Source organism: Heptranchias perlo, chromosome 2, assembly GCF_035084215.1.
Source record: "Heptranchias perlo isolate sHepPer1 chromosome 2, sHepPer1.hap1, whole genome shotgun sequence".
NCBI classification, from domain to species: Eukaryota; Metazoa; Chordata; class Chondrichthyes; order Hexanchiformes; family Hexanchidae; genus Heptranchias; species Heptranchias perlo.
Window position 1 is genome coordinate 25,950,760 of NC_090326.1, and position 23,730 is coordinate 25,974,489.

The window sequence follows — 23,730 nt, forward strand, 5'->3', positions numbered from 1 at the left end:
CTGCCTGAGGGGGTGGTGGAAGCAGGGTCAATTATGGCTTTCTAAAAGGAATTAGATAGGTACCTGAAGGAGAAAAATTTGCAGGGCTACGGGGAAAGAACAGGGGAGTGGGACTAGCTGGATTGCTGTTGCAGAGAGCCGGCGCAGGCTCGAGGAGCGAATGGCTGTCTCCTGTGCCGTAACCATTCTATGATTCTAAAAGAGCTCCAGCCTGTTCAGCCTTTCCTGATAAGTAGGTGCTTTCAGTTCTGGTATTATCCTTGTGAATCTTTTTTGCACCACCTTCAGTGCCTCTATATCCTTTCTATAATATGGAGACCAGAACTGTGCACAGTACTCCGAGTGTGGTCTAACCAAGATTCTATACAAGTTTAACATAACTTTTCTGCTTTTCAATTCTGATCCTCTAGAAATGAACCCAGTGATTGATTTGCCTTTTTTATGGTCTTATTAACTTGTGTCTACTTTTAGTGATTTGTTTATCTGTATCCCTAGACTCCAGATTCATGAGTAGTTATCACTTGAAGATAGGATTGGACTTGACAATGATGGTCAAATAGCCTGTTGATACTCATTGTCTAGCTCAGATATGAAGAATACTTGGAGGGCTGTCAGTGCCTTTATAACCATACTGTTTTCTCTGCCCCCCCTACCCCATCCAATCCCCCACCCTATTAGTACCACCTGCAAAAGAGGAGGGCAAAAACTGGAAAATGAAAAATCACTAGGTATTTCTTAATTGTGATGTGATGGTTTACATTGTTACAGGCACGCTGCATGTTTTTTAAATGCTATTCTGTTGCAAATAATTGTCAGTGCTCTATTGCACTACTTTTAACAACAGGGATGGATTTTGATCAATTCAATCTTAAAAAATATCAAAATAAGATTAGTTGAAACTAAATGTGCATGAACATTCAATACTTAAATTTTTAATAGTGCATCATATGTTCTTGCAGTCAGATTGATGCGAGCTAAAAACTGGGTTCAGAATACGCAAGCTCAATTTACTTACAATTCTTCATACCTATTAGTGAAGGTGAAGATGTGGGCTGGATTTGGGCCCAGGTTCCAGAAATGTAAGTGGTGTAACCCACTGTACCACCCTTACACATTCTAAACTGTGACTCAAGGTGCACATCCGTGTTATAGATATCTATATTATGCTACTACATTTTAAGGGACCAACAAAGATCCTTACTAGGTATTTCACATGGACTTGTTTACTTTCTTAATTCATTGATTCATTCAGTAATTAAAGGTAGCATTATATGTTCGGGTACAGCACACACAATGAACTTAATTGATGCAATTAAGTTAGCTGGCTTAATCAGTAAATAATTCACTGTAGTCTCCTCAGTAATGTTGCAATAACTCAAAATTGATCATTACCCTGTTCTCCAAATTCTTTTTTTTTTAAAAACACATCCTGGAACATTGAATATAATTTAACAAAGGGGGATTCAAATACCTTTTTTTTTATCATATCACTTATGATGGGGGAGAAGTGATTTTGGGGATAAACTAAGTAAATTTCATTATTTTTGTTCACGTAATTTTATTAGTGCAACTGTGGCGCATAGATTTTTTTTTGTCTCTGGGTGTGAATGGGATGAGTAAACCTGTGAGGAAAAATGGTACTGGACTTTTCGCCTGTTATTCCCGCTAGTCTGGGTTTTGCTCAGTCCAAAACGAGCGTGAGGAGAGAGAGGGAAAAAAATGGAATGGGCTCGGCTAGGGTTTGTTGAGAGCTGTGAAGGCCTTACGGTCACTGAGCAGTTCAGAGATGAACAGTGCGCCCTGAACTCTGTCGGGACAGGAGTCAGTCATGTAAAGGAAGACCGCGATCAGTACCTGGTACTTGCTGCTGAAAAGTAATCAGTGGCAGATTTGCAGGAATGTGACATCTTGCTGGCAGTCCCCAGGGTCACTAGCCAGTTATGCAAATCCATTCATTATTGTCTCAGTGTGAAATTTTTTTTTAAAAGAAATAAATTCGATATATTAAAAACTCCCCCAATAAAGTCATATTAAATACTAGAATCCAATATAACATCTGATTAATTACAATTTAGACTATAATAAATCATAACCTACACACAGAGCATTAGTCATTCAATAACAAATTAATTGTGATAAATTAATTGAAAAAGTCTTTGTTGTATCTATTCTTTTCAGACCAATTTCTCAGTTCTTCTACTGATTTATCAGTTTCTCATCCTCAGACTCTCCAGTTCTTTTCCTTAGTCTCTCTCTCTTTTTGCCTTGTTCCTTTAGATTCTCCAGCTCTACTCTTTTTTTTGCTCATCGTTCTCTTAGTCCTTCAGAATCAACAGATCAATTCCACCTAATTTTTCTGCCCTCCTTATTCTTCATAATCTTCAGCTCTGCTCCTCCGTGTTTCGTTTCATCCTTCAGATTCCCTAACTTTGATGCTCTTTTTCTTCCTCAGCTTCTGTTTGACTATCTCTCCCACAGCCCTTTAGAATCTCCTCTCTTTCGATCCTTCTCTCTTTCTATCCTTTTCTCTTTAGAATCATTGAATGATACAGCACAGAAGGAGGCCATTCTGCCCAATGTTCCTGTGCTGGCTCTTTGAAGGAGCTGTCCAATCAGTTCCACTCCACTGCGCTTTCCCCACTGACCTGCAAATTTTTCCCCTTCAAGTATTTATCCAGTTTCCTTTTGAAATTGGGGCAGCAATGGCTCAGAGCAGCGAACCAACACTCCTCGCCGCTCCATAGATTTATACTAACCCACTTTTGTCAGCCACTTCCTCTATTAGGAAGTGGAGAAGAGGCCAGCGTCAGTTCAGGTGAAGCTAGGGACCCATGGGAGAAGCGAGAGGATCGATCTCTCCCCTCGACCAATCAGCTCACAGCATTTTTGATACGCTGTGTTCACTGTCTCTGCAGGCTTGGAGCGTTAAACCAGGAAGTGAAAGGTACAACAATAAAATCAACGTAAAAACAGTTATAGACAGCGAAAAAAAGAGAGGGTAAGAAATAATTGAATTAAATAAAAGAAACAGAAGGGAAATTTTTTTTTTTTTAAATTTAATTTTTAAATTTAAAAAAGATTTTTTAATGACCAAAACCTGTTAAAATAAGGAGTAATGATACTCCACATTTTTAAAAGATAATATTTAGTTCTTTGGCAGTCATTAAGACTTACTGCGTTAAAACTTAGTTTAGATCTATATTTTTAAGTGTACTTGATTGGTGCCGTAATTAGTTACTTTCCAGCTGGGCAGATGAGCAAGTTGGCGCTTTTTCAATGATTTCTCTGATTCCAGCCTGCGATATCCCTTTAATTTGAAGCTGTCATATCACCGTCAACCAGCCGGAGCAAGTTCCGGATTTCCACGTTTCACTGCGCATGTGCGAACGCTGGAATTTGCTCCTCCATTTCGCTACTAAAAACGGAGAGTGCTGTTGAGTTCACCGTTGTTTCGCGAGCGATTTCTGCCCCATTATTGAATCTGCTCCCACCACCCTTTCAAGCAATGCGTTCCAGATCATAACAACTCACTGCATGATAAAATATCTCCTCAACTCGGCTCTGGTTCTTTTGCCAATTACCTTAAATCTGTGTTCACTGGTTACTGACCCTTCTACCACTGGAGCTCCTCTATTAATTCTCCCCTTAACCTTCTCTGCTCCAAGGAGAACAACCCCAGGGTCTCTAGTTTCTCCACGTAACTGAAGTCCTGTATCCCTGGTACCATTCCATTAAATCTCCTCTGCACCCTCTCCAAGGCCTTGACATCCTTCCTAAAGAGTGGTGCCCAGAATTGGACACAACACTCCAGCTGGGGCCTAACCAGTGATTTATAAAAGCTTAGCATAACTTTCTTGCTTTTGTACTCTATGCCTCTGTTTATAAAGCCACGAATCCTGTATGCTTTTTCATCAGCCTTCTCAACTTGTCCTGGCACCTTCAAGGATTTGCAAACCTAAGCCCGCAGGTCTCTCTGTTCCTGCACCCTCTTTAAAATTGTACCGTTTAGTTTATATTGCCTCTGCTCATTCTTCCCACCAAAATGCATCACTTTCTATCCTCCCCTCTTTCTACCCTCTCTCTATATCCACCTCTTTATATATATATATATATATATATATATCCCCCAATTTCTTCATATCCCCCTCCCTCTCTATATCCCCTCTCTCTACTTCTATCCTCTCTTTTGATATCCCCCTCTCTCTATCTCCGTCCTTCAGAATCTGCTCTGATTTTCCCTCTCTTGTTCTTTGAGAATCCCTGACATTATTCCTATTGGTCCCACCTTCTTTTGCACTTTCAGAACCCCAGATTAATTCCTCATGGTTTCCCCCTATCCTGGTCATCCATCCGACGCTGGACCTATACTGCACACGTTGCACCACCTTGGGGGAGTCTTACATCTCACAGCTTTAGTGCTCTTCTGAGTTATGCAGCCATTTTTGCACTGATTTTTTTTTAAAGTGCAATATATCAGCTTTATTCTCAGTAATAACACATACACACGTACAGAGACGCTGGGAAAGACCTGTTTTTCATTTTGAATATCCCCCCACAGGGAGATCCCAGTTCCCAGAGACACTGCAATACTGGGTCGATGCGTGGAATGGACGGAGCAAGCCCCTATTCCATCTCCCTGTTCCAAAAATCAATTTAATATATGGTCCCCAGATCGAGGACGTACCAGATATTAAACTGGCAAGAACAGATTTTTTTTTCAAAAATTATACTTTATTAAAATTTGCAACAATGCATACAATACAGTTGTCATATCACATTTCAAACATACACAATACAGATTATACAATTTGCAAGATACATAAAGTACAGTTCAAATAAAATTCCAACAGTACAGTTACACATTGTACATAATTACAGTTCATGACACTTTAGGGTGCCTCATTGCAATACAATCAATACAGCTTGTTGATTATAGATTCATTACAGGTACATTACATTTGTATTTTATATTCTGCCCGAGGAGGGTTTTCCCTGATTGTAGCCCCCCGGTACTGATGTGCCGTCAGAAGGCAACGGTGCCAGTTTTAATGGAACCTTCGAACATGGGAGGATGGCTGTACCCATCTCACCTTTGGGAGAGGGTAGGAGGCAATTTATAAATAGATAAGACTATTTCACTTTTATCTTTTTTATTATCATGCCAGACACTTTATAATTAAGATATAACAAACATTTTATTAAAGCATCAATTTTACAATTGTAGCTCTACCTGAAATCCTAAGGGACCCTGACTCTTACCGTTACATTTATTACTTTCTAGTTAAGTCAGTAAACAAAAATGAACAAACAGCAATGTTATAGATTGTCAGAGGAAATTATTCATAATGTGTATCAGAAATGAAAGTGATATTTTAACATTCTTTAATTATGCAAACGTTAAAGTGATACTGGGAATTTAAGGACAAATAAAGGCACTGAATAAACCTCATTTATTTATTAAAACCATCTAACAAGAGGCTTTTAATTTCATTTCCATACATGCTCTTCATTTCTATATAAAGACAGCAGGATCATTTGTTAGTCCTGAAAATGTATAATTTAAAATTGCTAGCATCTCGCCGACACCAATTACCACTGCCTCTATGTTCTGTTCTGTAAATTGGACTTTTCAAATTTGGTAGCCAGTCATAAAGACAAATTTTTGTTCTCTCTTGCACAGTCCACAGCTGGTTGGTTGAACGTTTTGGCATGTATCTTGATTAACGGGCAACCAGCATTATTAAAGGTATAATGAGATTAACTAGTTTTCTGCCTTTCATGGTATTTTGTGTTTCACGAATTTAGCAACAGGAAAATTGCCATCAGCCACCATTTTGCTTGACAAGTATCTCAATCTAGAAAAATACTGTTACAATAACAATAACTTGCAGTTATATAGCAACTTTTCATGAAGACAAATATCTCAAGCACTATACCAAGGCATAAGGAAAAAATGGACCCTGAGCCAAAGGAACAATTAGAAGGAGTGATCAAAAGCTTGGCCAAAGAGATGGGTTTTAAGGAGGGTCTTAAAGGAGAGGGCTGTGGAGAGGCAGAGGGGTTTAGGGAAGGAATTCTAGAGCATGGGGCCTTTGCAGTTGAAAGCATGGCTGCCAATGGGGGGACAAAGGTGGAGGGAATACACACGACCGGAATCAGAGGGATGGGGAGGTTTGTAGGGTTAGAGGATGTTAGAGGTAGGGATTTACACACACTGAAAAGTTTTAAATTTAAGGCTTTGGGGGAATTGGAGCCAATGTAGGGTAGGGTGAGAATAGGGTTGCTGGCGACTGGAATAGGATATGGGTAGCTGAGTTTTAGATGAGCTGCAGTTTATGGAGGGTGGAGAATAAGAGCCAACCAGGAGAGTCTTGGAGTAGTTGAGTCTGGAGATGACAAAGGCATGAATGAGAGTTTCAGCAGCAGATGGGCTGAAGTGGGGCAGAGGCGGGCGATGTCCCTGCAGTGGAAGTAGGCGGTCTTTGCGACTGAGAGAATATGGGGTTAGAAACATCTCGGGGTGAAATTGGATTCTGGGGTTGCGAACAGTCTGGTTCAGCTTGAGACAGTGGCCAGTGAGGGGGTGGAGTCAATTGCGAGCGTATGAAGTTTGTGGCAGGGGCTGAAGACAATGGCTTTGGTCTTTCCAGTTTTTAGCTGGAGGAATTTACAGCTGATCCAAAACTGGATGCTACCAGCAGTCTTAACAGCACAGAGGTAATGAGGTTTTGAAAGAGGTGGTGGGATGCTAGAGATGGGTATCATCCGCCTACAAGCAGAAGCAGACCCCACATCTGCGGATGATGTCGTCGAGAGCTAGCATGTAGATGAATAAGAGGAGAGGGCCAAGGATGGATCGTTGGGGGACTTGAGATGACGGTGTGGGAGTGGGAAGATAAGCTTTTGATACAGATGCTCTGGTAACGTTTGGAAAGCTAAGAGTGGATCCAAGTGAGATCCATTCCATCGAACTGGACAGTTGAGGAGAGGCATTGGAGGAAGATGGTGTAATTGACCATATTGAAAGCTGTGAGGGGCTGAGAAGGGCGAGGTGGGATACTGCAGCATGGTCACAGTCACATAGGATGTTTGTGACTTTGGTTAGGGCTCTTTTGGAGCCGTGGAAAAGATAGAAACGTGATTGAAGGGATTCAAACAGAATGTTTCAGGAGAGATGGGTAGGGATCTGGGAGGTGATGACATATCTAAGGATCTTCACAGATTTTTCAACTTTTTACAGTAAACTGTCATGAGGAGGGGAGGAGATGGGAAAAGAGATTTATTATAAATCAAATGAGATTTAAAACCTGCAGAGATGTTCACCTTTTGGTTTAGTGACTAGGTGCACTGCCCAGTGTGGTACTAATAAGGAAGCTCCCACAGTCAATCCCTAGTCAGTGCTAAGTTAGCTCATCTCTGCCATCTCAACAGTAGGAGTGCTACTGTTAATTTTAGTGCCCCTGTGCTAGCGAGGGGAATAATCAGCCAGAGCTCTGGCTCCTGATTGCTATCCAGTGATTGCTACTAGAAAGTGCTTTGTGCTGGACTTTGTGATCAATGCGATGGCATCCACAATTGAATAGCTTGCTTCCAATTCACTGTCTAGGTGCAATCATGAGGAATGGGCACTTGGGAGAGGTACTAGAGGAATCATAACTCGATAAGATATCAGCACTTTTAGGTTACGAAGAAATTGGAGAAAGATTTAAAAAACCTGAGGAAGATATTGGTCTGCCACAATCTACTAATGGACGAAGTTCTAATTGTGTGCCCCATAACACAGCCCCTGGTGGAACATGTGCATGATAAGATGTGTTTTCTTTCTTTAATCATTTATATTCTAGATGTACATGAGACCATGCTTCACCACAGGTATTCATTTCTGCTGGAGTCAGAATGGATGGATTCAGCCTCAGAAGAAATTTCCCTGTAGCAAGACTTGATGGAACATGATGGATGTGACCTCTTTCCAGATCTCTGACCTTCACTCTCCTTCTTGATCTCTCGGGAAGGGGTTGCTTACCTGAAAACAGATGAGCCCAGGGTATCTGGCCGCTCTGTCAAACAACTGCCTGGCAAATAAACAGGCTAATTATGAGCACTCTAGCAGGCAGTGTGTTCCTTCCTGCCCATGCTCCAAGGTCAATTAGTCTCCGTTTGGACTGCTAAATCCATGGAGGTCCCAATTCTTTAACAGCCACAAGATCCAGGATTTCTGCAATGATATTCATAAAACAGGACAAAGGCAGGAGAATCAAGATCTTGTACCTAGCTGGAGTTTACATACGTTGCTTCTATACTTGTGGCTTCTTTAGCTCATACTTATGTTCGCTTGATCTGCAAAAGAAATTCCACTCAACATCCACCTCATCAATTTCCTTCATTATTTAAAAACTTGAATCATGTCCTTCCTTTTTTCCCCCTTCTTTCTCCACCCTTTTCTGCTAAAAATATAGGGCTTTGGCCCTATGAGTTTAATCTCTCAGATTTAGTTCTGGTTTCTTCAGTATTGCAAAAGAGTGTAATCTTAACTTTGGTTGTCAGGCCATGTATTAAAATATAACAAAGCATAGAACGACCCTTGAGCCCATCTAGCTTGCTCCTTCCACAGCCCATATATTTTCCTGCTCCGTCATATACTCTACACCACTTATTTTATCACTTGAGGAAAGTTCTACACAATTTCTTGCTGTCCTCAAAAGATACTTGGGCAACGTATCACAATACTGTATCTGAACTTGCAGTTTCGTTGGTCAAATCTGGGTAGCTACTCTCTACACATCACACTTTCATGGTCCAGCAGCACAGAAGCCATTTTGGCCCATAGGGTATTTGATCATTTTCTGCCACTGATATAGCTTCCTGTAAATAGACATTTTCTACAACATACTTTGATACATGACACAGTTGCCCTCTTTATTGAATTGAGTAAAGTGGGGGGTGGGGGGGCAGGGGAAACATTTGAAACCCTGTGTTTTTGTATTCATCACAAGTCTCTTGCTAAGTAGCACTGCTTTGGGTGATTATTTGTGAAAGACCTGACTTGAAAGAGTATTTCCAGCATTTTCTGTTCTTGTTTGAAGGAGTGGGGAATGCTACGCACTATTTGGAAGGTTCTCCTTTAGAGAAACAAGTGTCCATTCAAAGACTTGATGCATCCGAGTTTCGCTCCCTTAAATCACTTGCTATTTAATTTTTTTGCACTTCTTAAAAGAGTGACGGACACAGACATGACCACAGGCAGGAGTTATGTAAATTAATCAACACTGAAACATCCAGAAGAAACACCATTGCAATCCCAACAAAGACACAAGCAACTGCCAAATACAAACAATGAGGAGAACGGAGAAGCACAGTGAATGCACCATTCTGAAGGAACACCTACAAGGTGATCAAAGGATTCAACCACAAAGGAACCAACTACAAAGAAAAACTGACAGTAAAAACTAATATAATCAAGGCCATGAAGATGAATCATACACCCGAGGGCAAAGACAAATCAACCTCTCCAGCTGACAGTCATGGGATTACAACACACCTCCCTGAAGGAAGAACTTTATATATATATATATATAATTAAAAACTTTGCATCTTATGCATTGGTCCAATTATCCCTAGTCCTTTACCCCCGTTTCACCTGCAAGCAGGGGGCGAGGAACTAATTGGAGAGCTCTTTCAAAGAGCAGGCACATTTGGGCCCAATGGCGGCCTCCTGTGCAGTATGATTCTACACTTGGTCTTGACTCTCTGTGTGCAACTTCATGGTTGATCAACTTGTGTTCTTGACCATTATAATCTGTCCTACATATTCTTGTGTAAGAATATTTGCATGATTTCCCTGTAATTCTGCATTACTAATGATCACTCATAGTTTTTCTAAAATAAGTTTTGCGAATTAACAAAACTTTAAAGCACTTGTACATCAATGGGCACAGATGATTCTGGATGTATAGAGGGTCCCTAATTAACTTAGGACCTGTATGTGCAACAAAACTTTCATTTTTATACAGCATACATGACATCCAAACCTGCTGCCTTATTCTTTCTAAATCATGCAGTCAATGAAGGACAGATTTGATGTAGCATGACCAACTATAAGCTGCCTTTGTATTTGCATGACGTGTCAAAGTTACAGTGCCTTGGACCATGAGATCCTTATGTCTATTTATGTGAGTGAGTGAATGAATTAATTAATTACATGAAAGCTGATGAGATCACTGAAGAAAGTTGTTTGGATGAATTAGTGAGCTGGTGTGTGCCATAAACAGAATAAGTTTGTATCATTAGAATGCCCCATTACTGAAACACTTGAAGAACCTTGAATCTTACAACGCCAAAGATTGGCACGGATGAATTCCGGAAGTACAGAGGGTCCCTAATTAGTTTAGGACCTGTATGTGCAACTAAACTTTCATTATTATACAGCATACATAACATCCAAACCTAATGCCTTATTCTTTCTAAACCATGCAATCAATGAAAGAAAGAAAGACTTGCATTTATATTGCACCTTTCTCTACCTCAGGACGGCCCAAAGGGCTTTACAGCCAATGAAGTACTTCTGAAATGTCGTCACTGCTGTAATGTAGGAAACGCAACAGCCAATTTGCTCGCAGCAAGGTCCCACAATCAGCAATGAGATAATCTGTTTCTCTGATCTTGTTTAAGGAATAAATATTGGTCAGGACACTGGGATGAAATCCCCTGCTCTTCTTTGAATAGTGCCATGGGATCTTTTATGTCCATCTAAGAAGGCATACAGATCCTCGGTTCAATGTCTCATCCGAAAGACGGCACCTCCAACAATGCGGTCAGTACTCCCTCAGTACTGAGCATCAGCCTTAATTTTATGCTCAAGTCTCTGGAGTGGGACTTGAACCCACAACCTTCTAACTCAGGTGAGAGTGCTACCACTGAGCCACTGCTGATACCCAAGTGAAGTTAGTTCCACAGAGTCAGACAATGGAGGAAAAGTGGCAGAATTGGAGCCAAATTATATGGTCATCTATTTCAATGGATAAAGAGATGTCATTTGTGACTATGGACAGTGGCAAGGGTGGACATTCAATTGGTGGGATTAAAACTTACATTGTGGGAGAGATGGGCATGGAGCTGGAAGACAACACATTTAGGGACTTAGGAGAGGAAAGGGAGGTTGGAGATGGGCCGTAGTTAGCGAGGACGGGTGGAGGGTGAGTTTTTTGAGGTGGGGTGTGATGAAGATAATTTTGAAATGGAAGCGGGAGTGTGTTAAATAAGAGGGAACTATTTACAATATTAGTTAGCAATGGGCCAGAAAAGGAAGTTGGGTGATCAGAAGTTTAGTTTAGTGATGGGGGGGGGGGGTAGGTGGTCATTGGCGCAAGAGGTAGGTTCCACAAACAGAATGACCTTGGAGATATCGGGATGGGGTAGGGGGGCAGGGGGAGGGAGAGAACTATGGAGAGATGGGTTGTCGTGGCCGAAATAGGAGGATTAGGGGGCAGGGTAATTATAATGCACCAAATTTTGCTGTCAAAATAGAATCATAGAATCATAGAAAGAATACAGCCCATTGAGTCCGTGCCAGCTCTATGCAAGAGCAATTCAGCTAGTCCCACTCCCCCGCCCTATCCCCTAAGTCCTGCAAGTTTTTTCCTTTCAAGTACTTATCTAGTTCCCTTTTGAAAGCCTTGATTGAATCTGCCTCCACCACCACCCCTGGCAGTGCATTCCAGATCATAATCACTTGCTGCATAAAAAAGTTTTTCCTCATGTCACCTTTGGTTCTTTTGCCAATCACCTTAAATCTACATCCTCTGGTTCTTGACTCTTCCGCCAATGGGAACAGTATCTCTCTATTCTGTCTAGGCCCTTCATGATTTTAAATACCTCAATCAAATCTCCTCTCAACTTTCTCTGTTGCAAGGAGAACAACACCAGCTTCTCCAGTCTATCCACGTAACTAAAGTCCCTCATCCCTGGAATCATTCTTGTACATCTTTTCTGCACCCTCTAAGGCCTTCACATCTTCCCTAAAGTGTGGTGCCCAGAACTGGAAACAATACTCCAGTTGTGGTCGAACCAATGTTTTGTAAAGGTTCATCATGACTTCCTTGCTTTTGTACTCTATGCCTCTGTTTATAAAGCACAGGATCCCATATGCTTTTTTAACCGCTTTCTCAACCTGCCCTGCCACTTTAAATGATTTGTGCACATGTACCCGCAGATCTCTCTGTTCCTGTACCCCTTTTAGAATTATGCCCTCTAGTTTATATTGCCTCTCCTCATTCTTCCTACCGAAATGTATCGCTTTGCATTTTTCTGCGTTAAATTTCATCTGCCACATTTCCGCCCATTCCACCAGCCTGTCTATATCCTCCTCACTGTTCACTACACTTCCAAGTTTTGTGTCATCTGCAAATTTTGAAATTGTGCCCTGTACACCCAAGTCCAAGTCGTTAATATATATCAAGAAAAGCAGTGGTCGTAGTACCGATCCCTGGGGAACACCACTGTATACCTCCCTCCAGTCTGAAAAACAACCGTTCACCACTACTCTCTGCTTCCTGTTACTTAGCCAATTTTGTATCCATGCTGCTACTGCCCCCTTTATTCCATGGGCTTCAATCTTGATGACAAGCCTATTATGTGGCACTTTATCAAACGCCTTTTGAAAGTTCATGTACACCACATCAACTGCATTGCCCTTATCGACTGTCTCTGTTACCTCATCAAAAAACTCTATTCAGTTAGTTAAACATGATTTGCATTTACAAATCCGTGCTAGCTTTCCCTAATCAGTCCACACTTGTCCAAGTGACTGCTAAATCTGTCCCGGATTATTGTTTCTAAAAGTTTCCCCACCACCGAGGTTAAGCTGACTGGTCAGTAGTTGCTGGGTTTATCCTTACCCCCTTTTTTGAACAAGGGTGTAACATTTGCAATTCTCCAGTCCTCTGGCATTAACCCCCGTATCTAAGGATGTTTGGAAGATTATGGCCAGTACCACCGCAATTTCCACCCTTACTTCCCTCAGCAACCTAGGATGCATCCCATCTGGACCAGGTGACTTATCTAAACTTATCTAAAATAACGGTGAGGCTCATGGCGCTCTCCATTATTTATGCGTAAATTGTACAGTAACTTCAGGCGAGGAGCAGATGCGCGGTTAAACTCAAATATCCAAAAGTTGCTGTCTGACTTGCGCCACTTCACTGTTAGCTTTGCGAACACGGCATCTCACTGTCTGCCTCACCATTGAAATGCATTGAATGGTGTGAAGTTCTGTATTTGCACTGTAGATATGAACTAAACTCACCACAGAAAGTTAAGTCTTGTCATTTAAAACCTAAGTACCCTTTTAACGATGTGGTAATTGTTAATTACTTCCAATCAACCTCTCTGGCACTGAAAATTAACTATTTTAAGTGTGGAGTCTCATTCCTTCAGGTATTAATTGTTGGAGATTTCAAAAATGTAAAATTTAAAATGTAATTTTTTTTTACTTTTCCCTTCTGTCTCTTTCCTCTCTCTCAATCCAATCTTTCTTTCCCTCTCTATTTCTCTTCTGTACCTGATTTGACATTGAATTCACCCACTCCTTCTCAGTCCTTGCACTGCTTATTTCTCAATCCTTCAATCTGATGGGTTAAGGAGATACACAGTCCCTTGCCCTGTTCACTCAGGGCTCTGATGCCCTGTTTCCCGCGCTGTGACATTATCAGCTCGCACTTTCAGCAACTTGCCACGCAAAAAATTAAAAAACCCAAACGTCCAAGGGTGAATCTAACTAACAGCATATGCCATTAGATGCCCTGCTCCAGTAAATTATGGCCCAATAATTCTTATAAGGGAATGTGGCAAATTGGTTATCTTTTTAACGGGAATTGATTGTATAGAATAATTGTTGATGCACAAGTTTGTTGGGACTCTTAGTAGGTCAAGAGATTTCGCTTTTTTTTTATTACATTATGTTCAGACCCAATTTGCTGCGCACACAATGTAGTTTGGCCGACTTTCAAGCAGCACATCATTCAAAGGATCTGTTGTATATTTGTCTCTTTTTTTCTAAATGGACTCCTTACCGCTCCATATTATCCATCAGCCAGAACAAGCACTTGAATGTACCACCTCGGCTGCAGTGATTACACTTATCAAGTGAAAGCAAGTTAACTGAAGCAAAATGCAGTCCTGGGGTTCAAATGCAAAACATTTTGGAGGGGAGTCGACCCTCAGCTGCTTGAGCTATTAAGGTTGCCAGAAAAATATTAACACCGTGCTGATACACAAGCTGGAGCATTTTAAAACCCTTTCATTGCAGTCTGGGGCTGCTGGGCTCTGCAGCCACTGAGGACCATGGTTGTTTGGCAGCCTATACTTGTTTTGACATGTAAAAAAACGCATTGTTGTGTTGATCTTGTTGTGCTTATGAGGCAGTCATTCAGTCCTCTGTGTCTGAGCCATCAAGTGGCTGAAAAAAATAAACTTTCTAAACTGGTTTTCACCCAATGAAAAAAAAAATCAATTTTTAGAAAAAAGCTTGCTCGGACCTTCAAAATGGGGCCAAGAGGAAGATGATGAATGAAGGTAAGAAATAGAGTTGGAAGTAGATGTCCCTCTTCCTTACTTTCAAATAGTACCTGAGAAACAGGTGCAATGCAGAGGAAAAATGGGTGCTAATTCTCTCCCCTGGCATCCCCCCCCCCCCAACTTTCTACACCTGAATAACTTTGCACTTGGACTTCCACTATAGCTTTTCTGATGTCTACACCTTCAGAGGCTGCAGCAATGTAAATTACATGCAAATAGGTGTCAGATGGCTCTGCACACAGATTTGCTCTAGAAGTGTCGTGTGCAGATCAGCGATAGACTGCCCCATTAAAAACCTGGTATGATTAAACAGGCTGGGACTCTTTTCTCCAGAAAAGTGAAGGCTGAGGGACGACCTAATAGAGGTCTTTAAAATTATGAAGAGATTAGATAGGGTAGAAGGAGAGAAGATGTTTCCACTTGGGGTCATAAATATAAGATAGTCACTAATAAATTCAATAAGGAATTCGGGAGAAACTTGTTTACCCAGAGAGTGGTGAGAATGTGGAACTCGCTACCACAAGGAATAGTTGAGGTGACGAGCATAGATGCATTTAAGGGGAAGCTAGATAAACACATGAGGGAGAAAGGAATAGAAGGATATACTGAAAGGGTGAGATGAAGTAGGCAGGAGGAGGCATAAGTTTGGAGCATAAACACTGGCATGGACCAGTTGGGCGGAATGGCCTGTTTCTGTGCTGTAAGTACTATGTAAAATTCTGTGACTGCTTCCTGAGCTGTCATTTAGGTGCTTTTGGGCTTAAAGTGACAGTGCCAAGAAAGGGCTTTATTTTTGGTATTTTTAATTTAAAATAATGACTTTGCTGCTTCAGAATATATTGCTGAATGCTGCCAGCCTTGTGCACTCAGTGATGGAGGCAGTCCCACCCAATTTTTTTGTTCCCCTCTACTCCACAATCCTGACTATCGCCTCTCCCCCTGTTACCCAATCCACACCCTCATCCAGAACTTATTTGAGGGGTGCTGCCGGGGGCCCAAAATTAATTTCTCTCTTGGGGCAAGCTGCCTGTGGAGGCGCGACTGATGCCGGCAGCTCGCCTTAAAGATGTAGATGAGGCCCAAGGCCCAATTTCGGGACCACCTCGTGCCTCTCTGTTCGGTCACATGGGGCCCAGACTAATTTCTACCCCAATTACTTTGGTATCACTTGCATGGGTGACCTAGATGGTCTAAAAGGGCTTAAAACCAATAAATCCCGAGGGACAGATGCTTTAAACCTAAGGATGCTGGTGAGACTAGGGTCAAAATCTAGAGTCCTGACAGCCATCATGTGTAAGTCAATGAATACAGAGGTAGTCACATTGGATTGGAAACAAGCCAACGTGGTACCTGTTTTCAAGAAAGACTATCAAATCAACCCAGGTAACTACAGACCCTTTGGCCTTACATTAGTAACTGCCAAAATAATGGTAGTGAGTATCCTAGTTAAAACTTGGGAATTGGCTGAAAGAGGGGAAGCAGTAGGTACTTGTTAGGGGGAGTGATAGCCTGAAATGATGGATATTGAGTAGAGTGTGAAGGGATGGGTGCTGAGGCCCCTACTGTTTTTGATCTGCATTAATGATTCAGTTTCAGAAGTGCAAAGAAAGTTGGTCAATTTTGCAGATAATAAATACTAAACTAGCATGAGGAGCAATAGAGTATGAGGAAACAGCTAAGGAATTTTAGAAAGACTTATACAATATTTGCAAGTGAGAAAAACTGTGACAGATGAAATTTAATACTGAGTGCAAAGTTAAGCACATTGAAAAAAAAATAATGAAGACCTATTTATTAATGAATGGTGATGATCTAGCAAGGGAAAAAGCTGAAAGAAATCTGGGAATTAATGGAGGGTCAACATGACCATGTCCAGTCATTTGTAAAGCAGGAATTAATAAAGCAAAAAGGATGCTGAGTATTATTGCCAAATCAGTGAACTAAGTCTGAGGCCATTCTGCTGTAGCTTTAAAGAGCTCCAATCAGACTGCACCTTGAATACAACATTCAGTTCTGGTCACCAAGGCACAATAAAAACACCAGGTCCTTGAAGTGATGCAGAGAAGGGCGATGAGGCTCATCCCTAGTGTCAAAAAGAGAGAACGACTTACATTGATATGGTGCCTTTCATCACCTCATGACATCCCAAAGCATTTTACAGCCAATGAAGTCTTTTCGAAGTGTAGTCACTGTTGTAATGTAGCAAACGCAGCAGCCAAATTGTGCACAGCAAGGTCCCACAAACAGCAGTGAGGTAATGACCAGATAATCTCTTTTTAGTGACGTTGGTTGAGGGATAAATATTGGCCAGGACACCGGGGAAAACTCCCCTGCTCTTCTTCAGATCTTTGACGTCCACTTGAGTGGGCAGACAGGTCCACGGTTTAAAGTCTCATCCGAAAGACGGCACCTCCGACTGCAGCATTCCTCCAATACTGCACTGAAGTGTCAGCCTAGATTTTGTGCAGAGATATGAGGAAAAGGTAGAAATACTTGAATCTTCAGGCGAATGAGGGGGGATCTTAGAAAGGTGCGTAAGATATTAAATGGAACGGAAAGGATTAATCCTGATCGAGTGAAACTATATGACTGCAGGACAAGGGAAAGTTGGTAGAAGGTCTGATGTCAAGAAGCACTTCTTCATACAGATAGTGATGAATGTCTGGAATGGTCTTCCAGTTAGGATAGCGGAGGAAAAGCTCTGGAGGCATTTGGATGCTGGGACAGCAGTTAGTAGGTTCCTGTGGAAGGGTAAGTTAGATGGAACTGAGTGAACTTACTCATCTGTACTTAACTTTGTGAAAGCCAATTTCGTAGAAGCAGCCAAGACCAAAGATGTCTATAAATGTGCTCATTGCTGTGCTGCACACCATATCGTGCTGCACTCTGACTGCTCCACTTCTGCTGGTTTTGGCTCCGTGGTGGGCACAATCTGCAAACTACCAGCAGGAGTGTCAGCAGATGGACGTTAGCTTCACACAGGGTTCCAACATCCCATGCTGGGACATTAAAACGACAGGCCAGGCTGGGTTCCAAACAGAACTCAGCAAATTGGAATGGTTCCAAATACAAATCTGCAAAGAGAATAATTTAACATGGGTAGGATTCAGCTGCATATTCCTCCAAAAAGCTATGGTTGCATTTCGAGGTATTTTTTACTATGCAGAACAGTACCTAAAAGGTTAGAGTATTGCTTTAGACCCGAGAACGTCAAACAATTTCCAATTAAATAAAATGGAATTGTGTATAATTTCGATTACTAACCTGCCTCGCTTCGTACCTGCCTTCAGCTGTGTGAAGTCAGTTGCAGTTTGTCCCACTGGAATTAAATACAAACCTGAAATGGACCGAGGTAGCAAAATTAGAAAGTACGTTCCACATAAATTATTTGGATGCACAACTGTGGCTTAAATTTTCTGGTGATATTTTTTGATGGCCTCCTCTAAACAACGGTCCCATCAGCATTCTTTTTCCGATTGATGTGCGTGTAGGAAGCGGAACTTAAACCGATTTGATAACTCAATTTTCAAAGCCTAATCTCTCATGTTCAATAATGACCCTTTTTAGCTCCATCTTCTCTAGTCTGATAACATAACACATAATATCCCACACTTCTTTCTCATAAACTTCAAACATTAGACTGGTAATTTGCTGCAGACGATATTGCGGATGAACTGAATCACATTTCCTTATTTTTGGGCGTCATTTATATTAGTTTTCATTCCACACATGTCTGTTAATAAGTAAAGATTCAGAAATATGAATCAAAGTCTAATTAATAGAGTGATGCAGAACTGGCCTCGCTTTGCTTGAAATTGGAATTAAAGTCAAATGATGGCAATGTCATCTTATAATTTCTGCACAGTCAGCATTGTATATTCCACCTAAATATCATGGACCCTTCAACCCAAGTTGTTTCCAAATATATTTCCCTATCGCCTCCAAACCCAGTGCTCAGATCATAAATACTTTATCATCTGTTGTCTAATAGGTGGCAAATGTAGAAAGTGTGCTTGTGTTTTTTTTCATACACAATGTAGCTCATTAGAGGGATTTTTGCATATTAGTAAAAGTCCAGTTTAAATAAAGTGAAGAAGGACTGAATCTAATTTTCTAGCCGTTTTAGACCCACAGTGAAATTAAGATGTGCATAAATGATACATTGTAAAGACCTGTGAGATACGACTTATAATCCAAGTGGATTGATCCAATAACTCATCCACAGCACTGTTTCTTGTGAGTTATGGCCAGTAGAATATAAATTGTATCTTGTAGGTCTTCACAATGTACTTCATTCATACCAGGCTTTTAAAAATTAACCTGCTGTGCAACTGGGCAATCTTAACTTGGTAAAGAGGTAAAATAGATGGATTTAACATTGCGTTCTGTTCCTTTGTGGATTTATTTCAGTTGTAAACAATTTTACAACACCAAGTTATAGTCCAGCAATTTTATTTTAAATTCACAAGCTTTCGGAGGCTACCTCCTTCCTCAGGTGAACGATTTCCACATCGTTCACCTGAGGAAGGAGGTAGCCTCCGAAAGCTTGTGAATTTAAAATAAAATTGCTGGACTATAACTTGGTGTTGTAAAATTGTTTACAATTGTCAACCCCAGTCCATCACCGGCATCTCCACATCATGATTTATTTCAGTGCAGCTGTGAAGGCACCACTAATGCTAATCAATTTACTGTTGTGCGATGAGGGGAGGTTTATACTTTCAAACGGTCTCTTGATGAAATTTTCAAAGGAAAAATAGTTGAGTAATTTCAGCAATCAGTATAATGCTGTTTCCAATAATACACAGAAATGGAAGCATTGTGTAAATTTAGATATTGTCTATCACTCTGCCTTCCATATCAGATTTGAAAGGACGCTGCGTAACAAGTAGAAAATCGCAGCACTAATGGTGCAATGTTCATGAAGGAGAGCACCATCGCTGGTGTGATAATCTAAGTTATCCTTTGTCTACAGCTATAGTATTCAAAAAAATGATAAAATCGAAGCTATATCTCTTTAGAAATGCCCTGGATAGATCCAGTATTTGCTGCCAGTGTCAGTATTGGCATTCAGAAGCTCCTCTGGACTCCTTTCCCGTTGGGGTCAGGAATTCTATCATTGTAGATCTTTTTCCTATAGATGCCTCCTGTAGTGGTGCTTGCTTTTCACCACCATTTGCCCAGTCAAACCAGAACCCAAGGGATGAAATTAATGATGGAATTCAACTGGCAGTGCTTCATGCAGTGAATGCAAAACTCAACGCTGATTAAATGCCAATGCTGCCTTTAACATGGGTAACCAATCTTCAGTTGGTTAAATCATATGCCACAAGTAAGGGAAGGTCGGCATGTTGGAGAGTCAAAAGAAGCCTTATGATCTTCACTTACTGCATGATTACTTGTTGTGCTATCTCACTCACCTATATGCATTTGAGTCTCTTTCTGGTTTGCTAGAAGGACCTCCAATGCTGACCCCCTCATCCTATCTGATATACGCTCAAGTCCCCATCCCAGCTATTCTGACACTTCACATTAATATTACTCCCTTCATCCCACACTTGCAGCAAAAGTACTGGAACTGGGAGGTGGGGGTGATCCCAGCATCCCATTTTTTTTATTCGTTCATGGGATGTGGGCATCGCTGGCGAGGCCGGCATTTATTGCCCATCCCTAGTTGCCCTTGAGAAGGTGGTGGTGAGCCGTCTTCTTGAACCGCTGCAGTCCGTGTGGTGAAGGTTCTCCCACAGTGCTGTTAGGAAGGGAGTTCCAGGATTTTGACCCAGCGACGATGAAGGAACGGCAATATATTTCCAAGTCGGGATGGTGTGTGACTTGGAGGGGAACGTGCAGGTGGTGTTGTTCCCATGTGCCTGCTGCCCTTGTCCTTTTAGGTGGTAGAGGTCGCGGGTTTGGGAGGAGCTGTAGAAGAAACCTTGGCGAGTTGCTGCAGTGCATCCTGTGGATGGTACACACTGCAGCCGGTGGTGAAGGGAGTGAATGTTTAAGGTGGTGGATGGGGTGCCAATCAAGCGGGCTGCTTTGTCCTGGATGGTGTTGAGCTTCTTGAGTGTTGTTGGAGCTGTACTCATCCAGGCAAGTGGAGAGTATTCCATCACACTCCTGACTTGTGCCTTGTAGATGCAAAACCAGTCTGTTGTCACAGCAGAAAATAGGCTGCTAATTCATGAAGAAGGAATTGCATCACCAAGATTTACAAACTTCTCTACTTCATGAATGGTATCTGAATAGCAAAGGGGAAGTCGAAAGAGATCCAAGGGAATTAGTAGGCTTAATACATCCAACCACTGCAGAACAGCAAATGTTAAACTATGTAGCTAAAGCAATGGAGTACAAATCTGAGGAAGTAATGCTTAAACCGTATAGTGCTCTGGTCAGACTGCACCACAAGCCCCATGTCCAGGTTACTGAGACACAAGGGAGACGTTCAAGGCCTTGGAGGCAGTTCCGAGGAAGTTTAGATAGTGCTTTTAACATTTAAAAAATCCCAAGGTCTTTCATATACGTGTAATGAAAATGGAATTTGAGCCAGGAAGCAAGTGTTTAAGAAAGAAGAGTCATGAGACTGATCTTCAGAGGACAGGGAGAGGAGTGAAAAACATGTGATTTTCAGAGAAGCGATTTTATAGATTTTTGTAAGATAGTAAACAGTATAGAAAAGTTAAATCCCACACCAAATAAAACTCTGCCCATTCCTGGCCCCTCCCAAGAGACACAAATGTCCATACTTTAATGGTGTTTACAGACCCCCCCCCCCCCCCCACTCAGTGCTTCCAGTCCCATCTTTCCTTCTTTGCTCATATAACCCCTCCAGTGCACCTACGCCAGTATTTCTACACTCATCCCAGACCCCTCCCTTGCTCCCAGCCCACAGTGCTCTGCAGTTCTGGTTCCCCCAAACCTCCCCCCCCGACTGCCCACAGATCCAGGGTCTCTGTAATTCCATGGTGGTCACGCGACACTTCAAATTGGCGTTAATTAAAGTATGTTCTGCTGCAGTATGGGCATGAAGCTTGTGGGGGGTGGGGGGATCTTTTGTGAGAGTTTATCATGTAGCCTTAGCCGGAGTGAGAGGGAACATGTATAATTTACTTGGCATAATGAAATACTGACCAGCCGTATCTTGGCAGACTTCCTGAGGCTCTCAAGCATTTTATTCATCTGCCTCCACGTCCGCTGAACCTGCACATATCTTGGCAGCCATCTGCTGCTAAGCAAATTGTATTATTTCTTTGATGGGGGAGCTGCCCTGGGATCCCAAAGAGGATAAGCCTTCCTTTGCTGCACCTCCTTCGTTGGTACCTCCAAAGCTCTGTCTGAAAATAGAGGATCTCCATGTTTTCCTCTTGGCCCAAAAGCATTAAAGCTGCCTCTTTAGATGGCAGCTGCATGCTGTCCCGCCCCCCCCCTGCCAAATATCACTATTGGCAAGCTGCCTGATAAGCAGGTCTTGTACGGTTGCAATCCAAGGGGTTAGCAGCTGAGAAAGGATGTGAGCTGGCTTCTGCCATCTCCACCACCACTTCTCGCGTGTGCTGTATATATCACCCAGTGCTTCCGCCTCAGACTGACTGGTGCCGATGCTTGCAACAGATGGAGGAAGTGATACAGCGTGGCTGTGAGGTGCTAGTATCCTGGGCACCACTGTCTTGTTTGGGAACACCTGTAGCAATGAATGGGACACATGTTAGAAGGGTGTCTGGAAAAAAAAACCCTTAAACGGAATTAACACAGCTGACGGTGTGTTATGGCCCTTTGCTACAATGTATGCATGTGAGTGAATGAAAGGGAGAATAACCAGAAAAGGTTGGCATTGCCCCGAGGTTCCGGGAGCTCAGCTCACATCCTTTCTCTGCTTTCTGGCGCATCCCCGATTTCCATCGCCTCACCATTGGCGGCCGTGCCTTCAGCTGCCTAGGCCCCAACTTCTGGAATTCCCTCCATAAACCTCTCCGCCTCGCCACCTCTCTCTCCTCCTTCAAGACGCTCCTTAAAACCTACCTCTTTGACCAAGCTTTTGATCACCTGTCCTAATATCTCCTTATGTGGCTCAGCGTCAAATTTTGTTTGATAATCGCTCCTGCAAAGCGCTTTGGGATGCTTTTACAACGTTAAAAGTGCTATATAAATACAAATCGTTATGTTGTTGTTAACCCCTTGGATTGGGACCTTACAGGACCATTCAAAAGGATGCTATCTGAGCAGCAAAGTCTTGTACAGTCCCAGCCTGGGCCGGGAGCTTGTTGTAAATAGTGAATGAGGCTGACCTCTGGAGAAAATCCAGCAGACTTGGCAAGTGCTGAACTTGATGCTCCTGAGGTCTCACCACTGAATTATTTTAAGACCTTTCCACAAATAGGCAGCCAAAGTGACTCTGTTGTATATTACAGGATGACTGGGTATTGTACAGTAGCTGTCATCTATCAGCTGATGGCTGGCATGTTTGGCCATTGCTTTTGCGAGCAGAACGACGCCCTTGTGGTATTTGCCTGGATCCATTATCTGATTCCAGCCTCTCTCTTCATGAAATTTACCATTTGTCTTCATACTGTGCTAAGTCAGCACGGCCATTAGTGTCTCTATGGAGTAAACACAGACATCTCTCTTTAATAAAAACAGAAAATGCTGGAAACACTCAGCAGGTCAGGCAGCATCAGGCAGTGGAGAGAGAAAGAGGGTAAACACAGACATGCTTTCTCTCTGCTTTGATTCGCAATTGGGAACAAAATCCTCAGGCAGGATCTGAGATGAGCTAGCAGGGCGCTGAATAACTGAGGATATAATTTGTTTGTCACCTCTGCGGATTCAGGCTCAGATGGCAGCTCGCACAGAGCACGTAAGAGCCAAGGGTTCAGGAGTTGCATCTTTGTCACGTTCTCACTGATGGGAGTACCGTCCCTTTCCTTAAATGGTAATTGTGTGTTCAGTTGTCCAGCAGGTGTTCATTGTACTTGTAGCCAATTCTGTCTCCCTGCTAGTGACTTCCTCGTGTCACTGGTGCAATTGGCTGGGAAAAAGGGTACGCGATGAGACGGGGCTCGACTGCTGGCATGTTCTGTGAAGTCAGTGTGGTAATATTATATGTAAAACTGCAAATCACTCCAATCCTTTTGAGTGATTTAACCGCATCGAATCTGCAGC

General features: G+C 42.1%; 1 protein-coding gene and 1 pseudogene across 1 annotated transcript in view; one reads left to right on the top strand and one right to left on the bottom strand.

Moving 5' to 3' along the window:
- The window catches only part of LOC137335978 (doublecortin domain-containing protein 2-like), a 195,018-nt gene that overhangs the window by 148,318 nt on the left and 22,970 nt on the right, over positions 1-23,730 (top strand). The window lies entirely within an intron of this gene.
- LOC137300411 (U2 spliceosomal RNA) lies at positions 4,557-4,728 on the bottom strand (annotated as a pseudogene).